Source organism: Salvelinus fontinalis, unplaced genomic scaffold (assembly GCF_029448725.1).
Source record: "Salvelinus fontinalis isolate EN_2023a unplaced genomic scaffold, ASM2944872v1 scaffold_0009, whole genome shotgun sequence".
In the NCBI taxonomy this organism is placed as follows: domain Eukaryota; kingdom Metazoa; phylum Chordata; class Actinopteri; order Salmoniformes; family Salmonidae; genus Salvelinus; species Salvelinus fontinalis.
The window spans coordinates 360,001-381,235 of NW_026600218.1; the positions used below are offsets into that span (position 1 = coordinate 360,001).

General features: G+C 45.8%; 1 protein-coding gene across 1 annotated transcript in view; it reads left to right on the plus strand.

Moving 5' to 3' along the window:
- LOC129842045 (protein FAM124A) overlaps positions 1-2,094 on the plus strand; it is a 79,358-nt gene extending 77,264 nt beyond the window's left edge. Inside the window, exon 4 of the mRNA XM_055910421.1 lies at positions 1-2,094. This exon is cut by the window's left edge and continues 1,005 nt beyond it. The gene's annotated coding sequence lies outside the window, so the exon portion shown is untranslated.
- The last annotated feature ends 19,141 nt before the right edge of the window (positions 2,095-21,235 follow it).

The window sequence follows — 21,235 nt, forward strand, 5'->3', positions numbered from 1 at the left end:
GGGGCTGGTTTAAGTCAGTGCAGAGGACAGTACCGTGGCGGCAGACAGACGCTTCATTCAACTTCTTCATGAAATCTTTCTCACTTTGTGTTTCTATATAGTTTCGAACTAGATGTTTGTGTTATTTGTTATTTAATCAAGTTGTGGTATAAATGCATAGAGCTTACTGAGATGGCTTAAAAACACATTGCAGACTACTCAAATATCTCAGAGTAGAATATTTAAAACAGAGATGTTATGAAACCAGACCTATTGGACATAAATTAGATTTAAAACAGAGATGTTATGAAACCAGACCTGTTGGACATCAATTAGATTTAAAACAGAGATGTTATGAAACCAGACCTATTGGACATCAATTAGATTTAAAACAGAGATGTTATGAAACCAGACCTATTGGACATCAATTAGATTTAAAACAGAGATGTTATGAAACCAGACCTATTGGACATCAATTAGATTTAAAACAGAGATGTTATGAAACCAGACCTATTGGACATCAATTAGATTTAAAACAGAGATGTTATGAAACCAGACCTATTGGACATCAATTAGATTTAAAACAGAGATGTAATGAAACCAGACCTATTGGACATAGTTCTAACCGTATACTCATGTTATCACTCAGGACAAGGCAGCTATACGACAGTTTCTGGCTCTCTCAATTCATCTATCCTTGATTCCTCTCTCCTCACCTCCTTCTCAGCAGTATTGGAGGAGAAGGTCCAAGGTCACTCCCCTTTGGCCATCTTCTCCAATCCGTTTTGCGAAAAGGAAGTTGAGGAGAGAGGATGCAAGGAATCGAGGGAAGACCAAATGAGAAAAGAACCCCTGATTCTGACACTTTTGGTGCAGTGGGTCCCTCTGCTGGTGATTTTGTAATTGACGGCTAAACAGAATCTAGTTTATTAAAGTAGTAGTCGGTATTATGGAATGCTTTTGATTTTAACTGATTATTTCTATGTTCACCAAACTTTTTAATATTGATTAAAACATCAGATTATGTATGAATTAATAAAAATAAAATAAAAAAATGAATGATTTTATGTGAACAGGGTCCCTTTAAGGTGATATAACAGTGAGGCTGTGTGAACAACACACACCTAGCCTGTACTGTATTAAGGTAAGGGATGGTTTTAACATGCACTCAGTATGACTTAAAGACAAAGGCTTGTTTTTGCTGAAATTACACTGCAACATATTGGCTCTCGGTGTTGGCTGTTCTCTGTATGGCACTCGGTCTTCCCTGTGAAGACTTTACCAGGTGTGACTCTCCTTAAGAGGCCGATGAGCCTGTACAGAGGAAATTCCACAATGCCTTTCTTCATATGGACGTCATGGCGGGGTCTCCGTGAGCTCTGCAGAGGTGATGTCATCACTGGCCAATCAGAAAAGAGAGTTGTGTAATCCATTGTTCCACGGTTCAGGTTATACATAGTGTCTCAGGTTTTGTTGTCTGTGTTTTTTTTGTGTGTGTTTCTCTGTGTCTCTGTTTGTCTCTGTGTGTGTGTGTGTGTGTGTAAACACACACTCTGTGTCTCTGTTTGTGTGTGTTTCTGTTTGTCTCGATGTGTGTTTGTTTCTTTCTTTCTGTGTGTGTGTGTTTCTCTGTGTGTGTTTCTCTGTGTGTTTCTTTGTGTCTCTGTGTGTGGTTCTGTGTGTGTTTGTTTCTTTCTGTGTGTTTGTTTATTTAAAAAATGTAATTGTGTTTTTGTATCTCTGTGTGTATGTGTCAAATCAAATCACATACACATGGTTAGCAGATGTTATTGTGAGTGTAGTGAAATGCTTGTGTTTCTAGATCTGACAGTGCAGCTGTATCTAACAGGTAATATCAAACAATTCCATAACAAAACTTAATATCTAACAAATTCCACAAGAAAACCTAACACACACAATCTAGTAAAGGAATGGGATGAGAATATATAAGTATAAAATATATGGATGAGCAGTGACAGAGCGGCTAAGATGCAATAGATAGTAAAGAATAGATAGTGAAGGATACAGTATACTGTATATACATATGAGATGAGTAATGTGAAATATGTAAACATTCTTAATGTGTCATTATTAAAGTGACTAGTGTTCCATTTATTAAACTGGCCAATGAGATCAAGTCTGTAGGTAGACAGCCACTTCTCAATGTTAGTGGTGGCTGTTTAACAATCTGATGGCCTTGAGATTGAAAAATAGCTTCTATCTCTCGGTCCCCAGCTCTGATGCACCTGTACTGACCTCGCCTTCTGGATGACAGCGGGGTGAACAGGCAGTGGCTCGGGTGGTTGTTGTCCTTGATGATCTTTTTGGCCTTCCTGTGACATCGGGTGGTGTAGGTGTCCTGGAGGGCAGGTAGTTTGCCCCCGGTGATGCGTTGTGCAGACCTCACTACCCTCTGGAGAGCTCTGCGGTTGTGGGTGGAGCAGCTGTCGTACCAGGCGGTGATACAGCGCGACAGGCTCTCGATTGTACATCTGTAAAAGTTTGTGAGTGCTTTCGGTGACAAGCCTCCTGAGGTTGAAGAGGCGCTGTTGCGCATTCTTCACCACAATGTCTGTGTGAGTGCACCATTTCAGTTTGTCCGTGATGTGTACACCGAGGAACTTACCTTTCCACCTTCTCAACTACTGTCCCGTCGATGTGTATAAGGGGGTTCTCCCTCTGCTGTTTCCTGAAGTCCACAATCATCTCCTTCGTTTTGTTGACGTTGAGTGTGAGGTTATTTTCCTGACACCACACTCCGAGTGCCCTCACTTCCTCCCTGTAGACCGTCTCGTCGTTAATGGTAATGAAGCCTACTACTGTAGTGTTGTCTGCAAACTTGATGAATGAGTTGGAGGCGTGCTTGCAGTCATGGGTGAACAGGGAGTACAGGAGAGGGCTGAGAATGCACCCTTGTGGGGCCCCAGTGTTGAGGATCAGTGGAGTGGAGATGTTGTTTCCTACCTTCACCACCTGGGGGCGGCCCGTCAGAAAGTCCAGGACCCAGTTGCACAGGGCGGGGTTGAGACCCAGGGTCTCAAGCTTAGTGATGAACTTGGAGGGTACATTGGTGTTGAAGGCAGAGCTATAGTAAATGAATACCATTCCTACATAGGTAATCCTCTTGTCCAGATGGGATAGGGCAGTGTGCAGTGTGATTGCGATTGCATCGTCTGTGGACCTATTGGGGCGGTAAGCAAATTGGAGTGGGTCTAGGGTGTCCGGTAGGGTGGAGGTGATATGGTCCTTGACTAGTCTCTCAAAGCACTTCATGATGACGGAAATGAGAGCTACGGGGCGGTAGTCATTTATCTCAGTTACCTTAGCTTTCTTGGGAACAGGAACAATGGTGGCCATCTTGAAGAGATGAGGACAGCAGACTGGAATAGGGATTGATTGAATATGTCCCACACCAACCAGCTTGTCTGCGCATTTTCTGAGGACGCGGGATGCCGTCTGGGCCGTTAGCCCTGCGAGGGTTAACACATTCAAATGTTTTACTCACGTTGGTCATGGAGAAGGAAAGCCCACAGTCTTTGGTAGCGGGCCGTGTCGGTGGCACTGTATTGTCCTCAAAGCGCGCAAAGAAGTTGTTTAATTTGTCTGGGAGCAAGAAGTTGTTTCTCTCTCTGTGTGGGTAAGTTTCTGTGTGTGTGTGTGTGCGTGTGTGTCCGCAAGCCATTATAATCATAATCATCACCTGTGGCTGTTATAATCAAGACTGATTCAAGTAGGGAAAAAAATGCTTCTGATGATGAACACTTGAATCATCAATCAATTCAATCAGCCACTGGGTTCTGCCACTCAGCCACTGGGTTCAGCCAATCAGCCACTGAGTTCAGCCCATCAGCCACTGAGTTCAACCCATCAGGCCACTGAGTTCAGCCCACCAGCCACTGAGTTCAGCCAATCAGCCATTGAGTTCAGCCCACCAGCCACTGAGTTCAGCCCATCATTCACTGAGTTCAGCCAATCAGCCACTGAGTTCAGCCAATCAGCCACTGAGTTCAACCCATCAGCCAGTGAGTTCAACCACTGAGTTCAACCCTCCAGCCCAACTCACGTAGACCACAGGATTTGATTAAGATAGATAAAACAATCAGTCACCAAGCATTTCAACTCCTCCAAGCCTGTCCTGTTCTACCTGCAATATTGCAGATTGTTTTGCCCTGAAGAGATACTTAAAAAAAAAAAAGTTCCTTCCTTCCTTTCTTTCATCTTCCTTCCTTGATATATGGCTGAGGACAGGAACAGGAACACCCAGCCGTGACCTGCCCAACGATGCCTCTCTACCAGATGAACTCAATGCATTTTATGCACGTTTCAACAAAAAACAACACAGAGCCGTGCATGAGGGCCCCTGCTGACCCAGAGGACTGGGTGATCTCACTCTCCGAGACCGACCCGAGTAAGGTTTTTTACTCAGGTCAACACTCGTAAAAGCCTCTTGGCCGGACGGTATTTCAGGGTGTGTTTTCAGAGCATGCTCAGAACAGCTGGCAGATATATACACACTCATTTCCAACCTCTCCTTGACCCAGTCTGTAATGTCCAACCTCTCCTTGACCCAGTCTGTAATGTTCAACCTCTCCTTGTCCCAGTCTGTAATGTTCAACCTCTCCTTGACTCAGTCTGCAATCCCCACATCTCAAGATGACCACCATCATTCCTGTTCCTAAGAACTCTAAGGCTTCCTGCCACAATGACTACCACCCTCTATCATTCACTTCTGTAATCATGAAGTGCTTTGAGAGAATGGTTATGGCACACATTAACTCCATCATCCCAGACACCCTTGAGACCCACTCTAATTTGAATACCGCCCCAACAGATCCATAGATGATGCACTCTCACCTGCACTCCACACTGAGCTCACCCACCTAAATAAGAGGAATGCCTATGTGAGAATGCTGTTCATCGACTACAGCTCAATGTTCAACACCATAGTCTCCTCCAAGCTAAGGACCCTGGGACTGAACACCTCCCTCTGCAACTGGATCCTGGACTTCCTGATGGGCTGACCCCAGGTGGTAAGGGTAGGCAATGTCACCTCCACCACGCTGACCCTCAACACAGGGCCCCACGACTGTGTGGTTACGCACGATTCCAACATCAAGTTTGCTGACGACACGGCGGTGGTAAGCCTGATCACCGGGACGATGAGACAACCTATAGGGAGGAGGTCAGAGACCTCCCTCAAGTGGAGAGGTTGTTGTAAAACCAAGGAGCTGATTGTGAACTGCAGGAAATGTGGGGGTGAGCGCGCCCACATCCACATCGACGAGGCTACAATGAAGCGGGTCGAGGACTTCAAGGTACTCTGTGTCCAAATCATTAAGGAAATGAAGTGATCCACACACACAGTCGTGAAGATGGCACAACAGCGCCTCTACCCCCTCAGAAGGTTGAAAAGCGTTGGCATGGACCCTCAAATCCTCAAAAATGTTGTTGAACATCTCATTCCAAAATCATGGACATTGATATGGAGTTGGTCCCCCCCTTTTGCTGCTATAACAGCCTCCACTCTTCTGGGAAGGCTTTCCACTAGATGTTGGAACATTGCTGCGGGGACTTGCTTCCATTCAGCCACAATCGCATTAGTGAGGTCGGACACTGATGTTGGGCGATTAGGCCTGGCTCGCAGTCTGCTTTCCAATTCATCCAAAAGGTGTTCGGTGGGGTTGAGGTCAGGGCTCCGTGCAGGTCAGTCAAGTTCTTCCACACCAATCTTGACAAACCATTTCTGTATTATCTTCGTTTTATGCACAGGGGCATTGTCATGCTGAAACAAGAAAAGGCCTTTCCCAAACAGTTGCCATACAGACAAACTATTTCTATATGGACCTTGCTTTGTGCACGGGGGTAGGAAAGGGCATTTTGCCCAGGAAAGGGCATTCCACAAACTGTTGCCACAAAATTGGAAGCACAGAAATGTCTGGAATGTCATTGTATGCTGTAGCGTTAAGATAACACTTCACTAGAACTAAGAGGCCTAACCCGAACCATGAAAAACAGCCCCAGAAGATTATTCCTCCTCCACCAAACTTTACAGTTGGCACTATGCCTGGCATCCGCCAAACCCATATTCATCCATCGGACTGCCAGATGGTGAAGCGTAATTCATCACTACAGAGAATGCGTTTCCACTGCTCCAGAGTCCAATGGTGGCGAGCTTTACATCCACTCCAGTCGATTCTTGGCATTGCACATGGTGATCTTAGGCTTGTGTGCGGCTGCTTGGCCATGGAAACTCATTTCATGAAGCTCACGAGGAACAGTTCTTGTGCTGTCCTTGCTTCCAGAGGCAGTTTGTAACTCGATAGTGAGTGTTGCAGCCGAGGACAGACAATTTTTATGTGCTACACGCTTCAGCACTCGGCGGTCCCGTTCTGTGAGCTTGTGTGGCCTACCACTTTGCAGCTGAGCCGTTGTTTCTCCTTAGGCGTTTCCACTTTACAAAAACAGCCCTTACAGTTGACATGGGCAGCTCTAGCAGGGCAGACAATTGACAAACTGACTTATTGGAAAGGTGGCATCCTATGACGGTGCCACGTTGAAAGTCACTGAGCTCTTCAGCCATTTTACTGCCAATGTTTGTCTATGGAGATTGCATGGCTGTGTGCTAAATTTTATGTCATCAACGGGTTTGGCTGATTTGAAGGGGTGTCCACATGCTTTTGTATATGTAGTGTAGCTATTCTGTATCCGGTCAAAATCTATTACATAGACTTATCTAGATGTGGGATGCCCTCTTACCTCACTGACCTGTGTCCCTTCCTGTGTCAGAGCTCGGCTGACCGGGTATGCGGGATGCGTCCCCCTCACGTCCCCCCTCTCTCAGTGCCAGCGCCTCTGGGCTCTAATCTCGCCGGCGTGCCTGGCAGATCACTACGGCGACACCGGCTCACAGCGCTGCCGCGCTCCGGGCCCACCGCGCACCGCTCCACCATGCAGCTAATCCGGCCCAAAGGCCCCTGACGCCCTGGAAATAAGCCCCAGGAGGTGAGGCACCGTGAGCTGTTCTCCTCTCCGCCTTCAGGGTTTTGTCTTCACGCTGTGTATATGATGTACGTTATGTTTGGTAACGTGTGTAGCTTTTGTGTTTTGAACCAGTGTCTTTGGTTTGTTTTTATATTAAGTGTGTTTATTTGAAACGTTGTAGATTCATGTTCATTACAATGGCCAAGCACATAGCAGGTAGCCTAGTGGTTAGAGCGTTGGGACAGTAACTGAAAAGGTTGCTGGATCAAACCCCCCCCAAGCTGACAAGTTAAAAATCTGTCGTTCTCCCGCTGAGCAAGGCAGTTAACCCATTGTTCCCCGGGTGCTGAAGACATGGGATGTTGATTATTGCAGCCCCCCGCACCTCTCTGATTCAGAGGGGTTGTGTTAAATGCAGAAGATGCATTCAGTTGACTAGGTACCCCCCCCCCCCCCCTAGGTAGCCCATGACTGTTGAATACATTCAGTGATAGATGTGTTGCTGTTACTACTCTCTCTGTCTGTCTTACCTCACAGGGAATTACAATTCCTCATTTTACCAGATGTCCTTTCTGGAGAGTGGCCTGAGAACCACTCAGGAAGAGAGAGAGAGGAACACAGGCGTGAAACACCAAGGAGAGGAAATCACATGTAGTCTTGTGGTTTCTCGCTGGTGGGAACCATCCTTCTCCTCCTCCTCTTTTCTCCTCCTCTTCCTCCCACTCTTTCCCTGTCGCCCATTGGCTCAATGAGGCTAGAGGCAGGGGTGGGCAGAGAGTGGTGGGCGGAGGTCTGAATCTAGACCGTGGGGACTGACCCCGCTAGTAGGGATTAAATTACTCAAACCTCATTCCTAACAACACACACACACACACACACACACACACACACGTAACCAAGGGTCTTAGAGTAGAGAGTGAGGTGAAAGGATACCGGCTGTACCCTCAGATACACTCTGTTGTCGTGTGGACTGTTACTACCCAGCTAACAACAAAACGTTCCCACAACTTTAGAAAATCGTTCCCTTAAGAGTCTCATTTGGTCATTAACTAACGGTTTTCATAGGAATGTTCCCGTGATGTGCAAAGAATATTCTCAAGAGACCATTCCCTTAATGTCAAATAGAACTTACCCAGAACTTGGTTGCCATGTTCTCAGACCCTAAGATATTTAATGTTCTAGACACCTTTCATGGGAACGTTACAAGAACATTCACGTGTCCAGTTTTCTGTGGGTTAGGAGAATATTCCATCAACGTCCCACCAAACATACACAGGTTAAAGGGATTTTAGAAATGAAGCCTTTTATAACTACTTCCCCAGAGTCAGTTGAACTCTGGAGATACTATTTCTTATGTCTATCACAGGAGGATGGTGGCCCCTTAATTGGGGGAGGACTGGCTCGTGGACGTGACAGGATCGGAATCAGTGGAATGGTATCAAACACATGGTTTCCATGGTTTCTATGTGTTTGGCAACATTTCATTTGATCCTTTCCGGTCATTATTATGAGCTGTTAGCGTTAGCGTTAGCGCAATGACTAGCAAGAACAATTATGTGTCCAGTATGAAGGAAGTTAGAGGTAGTTTCGCGAGCCAATGCTAACTGGCGTTAGCGCAATGACTAGCAAGAACAATTATGTGTCCAAAGAAAAATGCATTACATCACGTTTTGTTACTGTTGTCAAGCCAAATCAAGGCCCTGATTGGTCAACCACTGATCCATTCACAGCTCTTTTGTCTGTTGGCAAGATTACTCACATAGTGCTTTTTTTTTTAAATAGGGTTTTCAACTTACATATGATAACATTGTGGAAGTTAAAATTCAAACAGTCATTATTATTCAACGTGTCCTCACCCAGATTCACAGTACTTCGATCTTCCTGCTAGAGCGACCATGTTCATGTCAGGTATCAGTTCATCAGAGTCATCACTGGGCTTTATTTACTTAATTCGAGCAATGTAAAGGCTTTTCTGTATAGTTGTACAATGTTGATGGATCATATTAGCCTGTTTTAATTGATGAATCACTAGGATCAATAAAATGTTGTCTTGCTGAGCTGAGATTTACTTCAAAGTGCTGTAAATAATACGGTATATTAACTCCCAAGCTCTGGGTCCCGACTGATTCTGTTGCAATTTGTCTGGTATTTTTACACATTAAAACTTGGATAGGAAACTCTGTGTTGTGTATTATTTTGGTATAACTGCATCATAATTGCTTAGATGACAAACATGAGAAAGGACAGAAAATGCTACTGGAAATATACACAATATATATAGCAACAATAGCCTGGGTATGTTTCTATTAGAAGAAGTATTGAGAGTTACTGGTCCAATATGGTCCTGTATGGATAGTTGGATGGTCCTGTATGGATAGTTGGCATGGTCATGGTCCTGTATGGATAGTTACTATGGCCTGCTAGTTGGCATGGTCCTGTATGGAGAGTTACTATGGCCTGCTAGTTGGCATGGTGCTGTATGGAGAGTTACTATGGCCTGCTAGTTGGCATGGTGCTGTATAGAAAGTTACTATGGCCTGCTAGTTGGCATGGTCCTGTATGGAGAGTTAATATGGCCTGCTAGTTGGCATGGTGCTGTATGGAGAGTTACTATGGCCTGCTAGTTGGCATGGTGCTGTATGGAGAGTTACTATGGCCTGCTAGTTGGCATGGTCCTGTATGGAAAGTTACTATGGCTTGCTAGTTGGCATGGTGCTGTATGGAGAGTTACTATGGCCTGCTAGTTGGCATGGTGCTGTATGGAGAGTTACTATGGCCTGCTAGTTGGCATGGTGCTGTATGGAGAGTTACTATAGCCTGCTAGTTGGCATGGTCCTGTATGGAGAGTTACTATGGCCTGCTAGTTGGCATGGTGCTGTATGGAGAGTTACTATGGCCTGCTAGTTGGCATGGTGCTGTATGGAGAGTTACTATGGCCTGCTATTTGGCATGGTCTTGTATGGAAAGTTACTATGGCCTGCTAGTTGGCATGGTGCTGTATGGAGAGTTAATATGAACTGATAGTTGGCATGGTGCTGTATGGAGAGTTACTATGGCCTGCTAGTTGGCATGGTGCTGTATGGAGAGTTACTATGGCCTGCTAGTTGGCATGGTGCTGTATGGAGAGTTACTATGGCCTGCTAGTTGACATGGTCCTGTATGGAGAGTAACTATGGCCTGCTAGTTGGCATGGTGCTGTATGGAGAGTTACTATGGCCTGCTAGTTGGCATGGTCCTGTATGGAAAGTTACTATGGCCTGCTAGTTGGCATGGTGCTGTATGGAGAGTTACTATGGCCTGCTAGTTGGCATGGTCCTGTATGGAGAGTTACTATGGCCTGCTAGTTGGCATGGTCCTTTATGGAGAGTTACTATGGCCTGCTAGTTGGCATGGTCCTTAATGGAGAGTTACTATGGCCTGCTAGTTGGCATGGTGCTGTATGGAGAGTTACTATAGCCTGCTAGTTGGCATGGTCCTGTATGGAGAGTTACTATGGCCTGCTAGTTGGCATGGTGCTGTATGGAGAGTTACTATAGCCTGCTAGTTGGCATGGTCCTGTATGGAGAGTTACTATGGCCTGCTAGTTGGCATGGTCCTGTATGGAGAGTTACTATGGACTGCTATTTGGCATGGTGCTGTATGGAGAGTTACTATGGCCTCCTAGTTTGCATGGTGCTGTATTGAAAGTTACTATGGCCTGCTAGTTGGCATGGTGCTGTAAGGAACGTTACTATGGGCTGCTAGTTGGCATGGTGCTGTATGGAGAGTTACTATGGCCTGCTAGTTGGCATGGTGCTGTATGGAGAGTTACGATGGCCTGCTAGTTGGCATGGTGCTGTATGGAGAGTTACTATGGCCTGCTAATTGGCATGGTCCTGTATGGAGAGTTACTATGGCCTGCTAGTTGGCATGGTGCTGTATGGAGAGTTACTATGGCCTGCTAGTTGGCATGGTCCTGTATGGAGAGTTACTATGGCCTGCTAGTTGGCATGGTCCTGTATGGAGAGTTACTATGGCCTGCTAGTTGGCATGGTCCTGTATGGAGAGTTACTATGGCCTGCTAGTTGGCATGGTCCTGTATGGAGAGTTACTATGGCCTGCTAGTTGGCATGGTGCTGTATGGAGAGTTACTATAGCCTGCTAGTTGGCATGGTCCTTAATGGAGAGTTACTATGGCCTGCTAGTTGGCATGGTCCTGTATGGAGAGTTACTATGGCCTGCTAGTTGGCATGGTCCTGTATGGAGAGTTACTATGGCCTGCTAGTTGGCATGGTGCTGTATGGAGAGTTACTATGGCCTGCTAGTTGGCATGGTGCTGTATGGAGAGTTACTATGGCCTGCTAGTTGGCATGGTCCTGTATGGAGAGTTACTATGGCCTGCTAGTTGGCATGGTGCTGTATGGAGAGTTACTATGGCCTGCTAGTTGGCATGGTCCTGTATGGAGAGTTACTATGGCCTGCTAGTTGGCATGGTGCTGTATGGAGAGTTACTCTGGCCTGCTAGTTGGCATGGTGCTGTATGGAGAGTTACTGTGGCCTGCTAGTTGGCATGGTGCTGTATGAAGAGTTACTATGGCCTGCTAGTTGGAATGGTCCTGTATGGAGAGTTACTATGGCTTGCTAGTTGGGATGGTGCTGTATGGAGAGTTACTATGGCCTGCTAGTTGGCATGGTGCTGTATGGAGTTACTATGGCCTGCTAGTTGGCATGGTGCTGTATGGAGAGTTACTATGGCCTGCTAGTTGGCATGGTCCTGTATGGAGAGTTACTATGGCCTGCTAGTTGGCATGGTGCTGTATGGAGAGTTACTATGGCCTGCTAGTTGGCATGGTCCTGTATGGAGAGTTACTATGGCCTAATAGTTGGCATGGTGCTGTATGGAGAGTTACTATGGCCTGCTAGTTGGCATGGTCCTGTATGGAGAGTTACTATGGCCTGCTAGTTGGCATGGTGCTGTATGGAGAGTTACTATGGCCTGCTAGTTGGCATGGTGCTGTATGGAGAGTTACTATGGCCTGCTTGTTGGCATGGTCCTGTATGGAAAGTTACTATGGGCTGCTAGTTGGCATGGTGCTGTATGGAGAGTTACTATGGCCTGCTAGTTGGCATGGTACTGTATGGAGAGTTACTATGGCCTGCTAGTTGGCATGGTCCTGTATGGAGTGTTACTATGGCCTGCTAGTTGGCATGGTCCTGTATGGAGAGTTACTATGGCCTGCTAGTTGGCATGGTCATGTATGGAAAGTTACTATGGCCTGCTAGTTGGCATGGACCTGAATGGAGAGTTACTATGGCCTGCTAGTTGGCATGGTGCTGTATGGAGAGTTACTATGGCCTGCTAGTTGGCATGGACCTGTATGGAGAGTTACTATGGCCTGCTAGTTGGCATGGTGCTGTATGGAAAGTTACTATGGCCTGCTAGTTGGCATGGTGCTGTATGAAGAGTTACTATGGCCTGCTAGTTGGCATGGTGCTGTATGGAGAGTTACTATGGCCTGCTAGTTGGCATGGACCTGTATGGAAAGTTACTATGGCCTGCTAGTTGGCATGGACCTGTATGGAAAGTTACTATAGCCTGCTAGTTGGCATGGTGCTGTATGGAGAGTTACTATGGCCTGCTAGTTGGAATGGACCTGTATGGAGAGTTACCACGGCCTGCTTGTTGGCATGGTGCTGTATGGAGAGTTACTATGGCCTGCTAGTTGGCATGGTCCTGTATGGAGAGTTACTATGGCCTGCTAGTTGGCATGGTACTGTATGGAGAGTTACTATGGCCTGCTAGTTGGCATGGTCCTGTATGGAGTGTTACTATGGCCTGCTAGTTGGCATGGTCCTGTATGGAGAGTTACTATGGTCTGCTAGTTGGCATGGTGCTGTATGGAGAGTTACTATGGCCTGCTAGTTGGCATGGTCATGTATGGAAAGTTACTATGGCCTGCTAGTTGGCATGGACCTGAATGGAGAGTTACTATGGCCTGCTAGTTGGCATGGTGCTGTATGGAGAGTTACTATGGCCTGCTAGTTGGCATGGACCTGTATGGAGAGTTACTATGGCCTGCTAGTTGGCATGGTGCTGTATGGAAAGTTACTATGGCCTGCTAGTTGGCATGGTGCTGTATGAAGAGTTACTATGGCCTGCTAGTTGGCATGGTGCTGTATGGAGAGTTACTATGGCCTGCTAGTTGGCATGGACCTGTATGGAAAGTTACTATGGCCTGCTAGTTGGCATGGACCTGTATGGAAAGTTACTATAGCCTGCTAGTTGGCATGGTGCTGTATGGAGAGTTACTATGGCCTGCTAGTTGGCATGGACCTGTATGGAGAGTTACTACGGTCTGCTTGTTGGCATGGTGCTGTATGGAGAGTTAATGGCCTGCTAGTTGGCATGGTGCTGTATGGAGAGTTACTATGGCCTGCTAGTTGGCATGGTCCTGTATGGAGAGTTACTATGGCCTGCTAGTTGGCATGGTCCTGTATGGAGAGTTACTATGGCCTGCTAGTTGGCATGGTGCTGTATGGAGAGTTACTATGCCCTGCTAGTTGGCATGGTGCTGTATGGAGAGTTACTATGGCCTGCTAGTTGGCATGGTGCTGTATGGAGAGTTACTATGGCCTGCTAGATGGCATGGTCCTGTATGGAGAGTTACTATGGCCTGCTAGCTGGCATGGTGCTGTATGGAGAGTTACTATGGCCTGCTAGTTGGCATGGTCCTGTATGGAAAGTTACTATGGCCTGCTAGTTGGCATGGTGCTGTATGGAGAGTTACTATGATCTGCTAGTTGGCATGGTCCTGTATGGAGAGTTACTATGGCCTGCTAAATGGCATGGTGCTGTATGGAGAGTAACTATGGCCTGCTAGTTTGCATGGTGCTGTATGGAGAGTAACTATGGCCTGCTAGTTGGCATGGCGCTGTATGGAGAGTTACTATGGCCTGCTAGTTGGCATGGTGCTATATGGAGAGTTACTATGGCCTGCTAGTTGGCATGGTGCTGTATGGAAAGTTACTATGGCCTGCTAGTTGGCATGGTGCTGTATGGAAAGTTACTATGGCCTGCTAGTTGGCATGGTGCTGTATGGAAAGTTACTATGGCCTGCTAGTTGGCATGGTGCTGTATGGAGAGTTACTATGGTCTGCTAGTTGGCATGGTCCTGTATGGAGAGTTACTATGGCCTGCTAGTTGGCATGGTGCTGTATGGAGAGTTACTATGGACTGCTAGTTGGCATGGTGCTGTATGGAGAGTTACTATGGCCTCCTAGTTGGCATGGTGCTGTTTTGAAAGTTACTATGGCCTGCTAGTTGGCATGGTGCTGTAAGGAACGTTACTATGGCCTGCTAGTTGGCATGGTGCTGTATGGAAAGTTACTATGGGCTGCTAGTTGGCATGGTGCTGTATGGAGAGTTACTATGGCCTGCTAGTTGGCATGGTGCTGTATGGAGAGTTACGATGGCCTGCTAGTTGGCATGGTGCTGTATGGAGAGTTACTATGGCCTGCTAATTGGCATGGTCCTGTATGGAGAGTTACTATGGCCTGCTAGTTGGCATGGTGCTGTATGGAGAGTTACTATGGCCTGCTAGTTGGCATGGTCCTGTATGGAGAGTTACTATGGCCTGCTAGTTGGCATGGTCCTGTATGGAGAGTTACTATGGCCTGCTAGTTGGCATGGTCCTGTATGGAGAGTTACTATGGCCTGCTAGTTGGCATGGTCCTGTATGGAGAGTTACTATGGCCTGCTAGTTGGCATGGTCCTGTATGGAGAGTTACTATGGCCTGCTAGTTGGCATGGTCCTGTATGGAGAGTTACTATGGCCTGCTAGTTGGCATGGTGCTGTATGGAGAGTTACTATGGCCTGCTAGTTGGCATGGTCCTGTATGGAGAGGTACTATGGCCTGCTAGTTGGCATGGTGCTGTATGGAGAGTAACTATGGCCTGCTAGTTGGCATGGTCCTGTATGGAAAGTTACTATGGCCTGCTAGTTGGCATGGTGCTGTATGGAGAGTTACTATGGCCTGCTAGTTGGCATGGTCCTGTATGGAGAGTTACTATGGCCTGCTAGTTGGCATGGTGCTATATGGAGAGTTACTCTGGCCTGCTAGTTGGCATGGTGCTGTATGGAGAGTTACTATGGCCTGCTAGTTGGCATGGTGCTGTATGAAGAGTTACTATGGCCTGCTAGTTGGAATGGTCCTGTATGGAGAGTTACTATGGCCTGCTAGTTGGGATGGTGCTGTATGGAGAGTTACTATGGCCTGCTAGTTGGCATGGTGCTGTATGGAGTTACTATGGCCTGCTAGTTGGCATGGTGCTGTATGGAGAGTTACTATGGCCTGCTAGTTGGCATGGTCCTGTATGGAGAGTTACTATGGCCTGCTAGTTGGCATGGTGCTGTATGGAGAGTTACTATGGCCTGCTAGTTGGCATGGTCCTGTATGGAGAGTTACTATGGCCTAATAGTTGGCATGGTGCTGTATGGAGAGTTACTATGGCCTGCAATTTGGCATGGTCCTGTATGGAGAGTTACTATGGCCTGCTAGTTGGCATGGTGCTGTATGGAGAGTTACTATGGCCTGCTAGTTGGCATGGTCCTGTATGGAGAGTTACTATGGCCTGCTAGTTAGCATGGTGCTGTATGGAGAGTTACTATGGCCTGCTAGTTGGCATGGTGCTGTATGGAGAGTTACTATGGCCTGCTTGTTGGCATGGTCCTGTATGGAAAGTTACTATGGGCTGCTAGTTGGCATGGTGCTGTATGGAGAGTTACTATGGCCTGCTAGTTGGCATGGTCCTGTATGGAGAGTTCCTATGGCCTGCTAGTTGGCATGGTGCTGCATGGAGAGTTACTATGGCCTGCTAGTTGGCATGGTCCTGTATGGAGTGTTACTATGGCCTGCTAGTTGGCATGGTCCTGTATGGAGAGTTACTTTGGTCTGCTAGTTGGCATGGTGCTGTATGGAGAGTTACTATGGCCTGCTAGTTGGCATGGTCCTGTATGGAGAGTTACTATGGCCTGCTAGTTGGCATGGTCATGTATGGAAAGTTACTATGGCCTGCTAGTTGGCATGGACCTGAATGGAGAGTTACTATGGCCTGCTAGTTGGCATGGTGCTGTATGGAGAGTTACTATGGCCTGCTAGTTGGCATGGACCTGTATGGAGAGTTACTATGGCCTGATAGTTGGCATGGACCTGTATGGAAAGTTACTATGGCCTGCTAGTTGGCATGGTGCTGTATGGAGAGTTACTATGGCCTGCTAGTTGGCATGGTGCTGTATGGAGAGTTACTATGGCCTGCTAGTTGGCATGGTCCTGTATGGAAAGTTACTATGGCCTGATAGTTGGCATGGTGCTGTATGGAGAGTTACTATAGCCTGCTAGTTGGCATGGTGCTGTATGGAGAGTTACTATGACCTGCTAGTTGGCATGGACCTGTATGGAGAGTTACTATGGCCTGCTAGTTGGCATGGTGCTGTATGGAAAGTTACTATGGCCTGCTAGTTGGCATGGTGCTGTATGAAGAGTTACTATGGCCTGCTAGTTGGCATGGTGCTGTATGGAGAGTTACTATGGCCTGATAGTTGGCATGGACCTGTATGGAAAGTTACTATGGCCTGCTAGTTGGCATGGTGCTGTATGGAGAGTTACTATGGCCTGCTAGTTGGCATGGTGCTGTATGGAGAGTTACTATGACCTGCTAGTTGGCATGGTCCTGTATGGAAAGTTACTATGGCCTGATAGTTGGCATGGTGCTGTATGGAGAGTTACTATAGCCTGCTAGTTGGCATGGTGCTGTATGGAGAGTTACTATGGCCTGCTAGTTGGCATGGACCTGTATGGAGAGTTACTATGGCCTGCTAGTTGGCATGGTGCTGTATGGAGAGTTACTATGGCCTGCTAGTTGGCATGGACCTGTATGGAGAGTTACTATGGCCTGCTTGTTGGCATGGTGCTGTATGGAGAGTTACTATGGCCTGCTAGTTGGCATGGTGCTGTATGGAGAGTTACTATGGCCTGCTAGTTGGCATGGTCCTGTATGGAGAGTTACTATGGCCTGCTAGTTGGCATGGTCCTGTATGGAGAGTTACTATGGCCTGCTAGTTGGCATGGAGAGTTACTATGCCCTGCTAGTTGGCATGGTGCTGTATGGAGAGTTACTATGGCCTGCTAGTTGGCATGGTGCTGTATGGAGAGTTACTATGGCCTGCTAGATGGCATGGTCCTGTATGGAGAGTTACTATGGCCTGCTAGCTGGCATGGTGCTGTATGGAGAGTTACTATGGCCTGCTAGTTGGCATGGTCCTGTATGGAAAGTTACTATGGCCTGCTAGTTGGCATGGTGCTGTATGGAGAGTTACTATGGTCTGCCAGTTGGCATGGTCCTGTATGGAGAGTTACTATGGCCTGCTAGTTGGCATGGTCCTGTATGGAAAGTTACTATGGGCTGCTAGTTGGCATGGTGCTGTATGGAAAGTTACTATGGCCTGCTAGTTGGCATGGTGCTGTATGGAGAGTTACTATGGTCTGCTAGTTGGCATGGTCCTGTATGGAGAGTTACTATGGCCTGCTAGTTGGCATGGTGCTGTATGGAGAGTAACTATGGCCTGCTAGTTGGCATGGTGCTGTATGGAGAGTAACTATGGCCTGCTAGTTGGCATGGCACTGTATGGAGAGTTACTATGGCCTGCTAGTTGGCATGGTGCTATATGGAGAGTTACTATGGCCTGCTAGTTGGCATGGTGCTGTATGGAAAGTTACTATGGCCTGCTAGTTGGCATGGTGCTGTATGGAAAGTTACTATGGCCTGCTAGTTGGCATGGTGCTGTATGGAAAGTTACTATGGCCTGCTAGTTGGCATGGTTCTGTATGGAAAGTTACTATGGCCTGCTAGTTGGCATGGTGCTGTATGGAAAGTTACTATGGCCTGCTAGTCTCTCTCTCTCTCTCTCTGGAAAGTATAGGTGCATATAGGCTTCAGTGTTTAGGGCCCCAATCTGGGCCCCATGTCTGTTTGTGAGTGGGTGTTTCTCTCATTCCATCAAGAGAAAGCCTCCCTCCACTCCTTCCCTATCAATCCGGTCTGGGATTGTATTTTTAATTGGACCAGAAAACACAAATTGAGAGCACAAATCATTATCTTTCAATCGACAATTTATATATTTTTTTAGGCCGAAGTCAGACAGTTTGACACCAGCCATCAAGATGAAAGCTGTTGTTTACTTTGGTGGCAGTTCAAACGATTGTATTTGGGCAATTACCATGACATTTCATCCCGTGCTGAAACCTGAGTCCATAAAATTCTAAATTCCTACCGTCGGCGGAGTTGTAACATTGGTATTAAAGAATGTGGTGTCTCCGTTGACGACAGCCAAGCTTGCTGGACTCATTAGTACAGATAAAGTAAATGGGAGGAATCCCAAGCCACCAATGAAACCAGATACCTGATGGTTAGGCCTACCAATCCCACCCTGTCCCTGTCACTCCTTTCTTCAGTTAACCATGGGAAAATGTGTCTTCACATCTTTTGTTTCAAGGCCCATTAGCTGTCACGGGGACACCAATTAAACGTTTATTTGATATATACATGTTCGTAGTCAACAACAGGCTACTGCAAATATTATACACAGTTACATTTAGAAAATACATAAAAACGTAATTAAAAAGGGTCCTAGCTTACAGTAAATCACATTTTGTTGGTGCAACAGCATCAATGTAACAGTTAACTTTAAACCGTCCCCTCGCCCCGACACGGGCGCAAACCAGGGACCTTCTGCACACTTCAACAACGGTCGCCCACGAAGCATCGTTACCCATCGCGCCACAAAGGCCGCGGCCCTTGCAGCGCAAGGTGCAACACTACTTCTAGGTTTCAGAGCAAGTGAAGTAACTGATTGAAATGCTAGTAGCGCGTACCCGCTAACTAGCTAGCCATTTCGCATCCGTTACATTGGCTCTGAGGAGGGATGTTCACCTCATCATGTCCCATGTAGACCAGGTCAGAGTGACTGGAGGTTATTGATCCGCCTCTCTTCTCTCTATATAAGCACTATCTTCTTTAAAACCTCTACAGAGTACCTAACCCGGATCCGGGATCCCCCCCACCCCCCCACACACTGATTAGCATAGCTAGCATAGCTTCACAAGTAGATAGTAGCATCTAAATATCATTAAATCACAAGTCCAAGACACCAGATGAAAGATACAGATCTTGTGAATAAAGCCACCATTTCAGATTTTTAAAATGTTTTACAGGGAAGACAAAATATGTAAAGATGTAAATCTATTAGCTAAAAACACATTAGCATAATCCACCATCTTTTATTTGTCCACCAACACCAGTAGCTATCACCAATTCGGCTAAACTAAGATATTTATAGCCCCTAACCAAGAAAAAAACTCATCAGATGACAGTCTGATAACATATTTATGGTATGGGATAGGTTTTGTTAGAAAAAAGTGCATATTTCAGGTAGATGGCATAGGTTACAATTGCACCCACCGTCACAAATGGACTAGAATAATTACAATGAGCAACGTGTTTACCTAACTACTAATCATCAAACATTTCGTAAAAATACACAGCATACACTAATCGAAAGACACAGATCCTGTGAATACAGACAATATTTCAGATTTTCTAAGTGTCTTACAGCGAAAACACAATAAATCGTTATATTAGCATAGCACATAGCACATAGCAGCCCAGCATTGATTCTAGCCAAAGTGAGCGATAAAAGTCAACATCGCCAAAAGATATTAATTTTTTACTAACCTTCTCAGAATTCTTCCGATGACACTCCTGTAACATCATTTTACAATATACATATACAGTTTGTTCGAAAAGGTGCATATTTAGCCATACAAAACCGTGGTTACACAATGAAAATAGTAGCAAAACAAGCCTGAAAATGTCGGTCGCCATCTTTCAGAGTGATCTAGTTTAATTAATAGCTAATCATATACTTGACTAAAAAATACAGGGTTTACAGGAATCGAAAGACAAATTAGTTCTTAATGCAACCGCTGATTTACATTTTTAAAATTATCCTTACTTTTCAATACAGGGTTCGCCAAGTGAAGCTATACCAAACAAAATGGCGAAATATGCGTTTAAAATATTTCGACAGAAACACGATTTATCATATTAAATATTGCTTACTTTGAGCTGTTCTTCCATCAGATTCTTGGGCAATGTATCCTTTCTATGTTATAAACGTCTTTTGGTCGATAGATGTCCTCTGTCCTTCGAAATGTCCACCACCAACGACCGACACCCCAAAACGTGTCCAAAGTTTCAGAGTGCACAACAAATAAATTCCTCAAAATCGCACTAAACGGATATAAATTGCTATAAAACGGTTCAAATTAACTACATTATGATGTTTTTAACACCTATAACGAGTAAAAACATGACCGGAGAAATATTGCTGGTTAGAAAACGATTTGGAACGAGGCAGGTCCGATGTCCTTCACGCTTCAGGCGCACGACGAGAAAGGGCGGTCTCTATACATTTTGGTCTTTTATAATGGCTGTGAATATCCCATCGATTCCATTGAAAGCGTGATGACGTACAGACACCCAGAGGAAGACGTAGGCAGTGTCGGTTTCTTCATAGCATTCACTGTCGCCTTAAAAACAGACCCCAGATCAGAGGTAAAAAATTTTGAAATCTGAACCCTGTCATGAAAAGTGCTGTAGAAATTGTTCTGTACCACTCAGAGACAAAATTTCAACTTCTATAGAAACTAGAAGGTGTTTTCTATCCAATAATAACAATAATATGCATATTGTACGATCAAGAATTTAGCACGAGGCAGTTTAATTTGGAGACACAAATATGCTAATGCGGAACAGCACCCCCTATAGTTCCAAGAAGTTAATTCTAAATCAAATCACATTTTATTGGTCACATGAGCCAAATACAACAGGTGTAGACTTTATTGTGAAATGCTTACTTACGAGCCCTTTCCCAACAATAACGAGACTATACTGTATTATCCTGAACAAAAATATAAATGTAAAATGCAACAATTTCCAAGAAAGGAAATCAGGCAATGTAAATTAATTCATTAGGCTCCAGTCTATGGATTTCACATGACTGGGAATACAGATATGTATCTGTTGGTCACAGATACCTTACAAAAAGGTAGAGGCATAAAAAACCAGTCAGTATCTGGTGTGACCGCCATTTGCCTCATGCAGCGCGACACATCTCCTTCACATAGAGTTGATCAGGTTGTTGATTGGCCTGTGGAATGTTGTCCCGCTCCTCTTCAA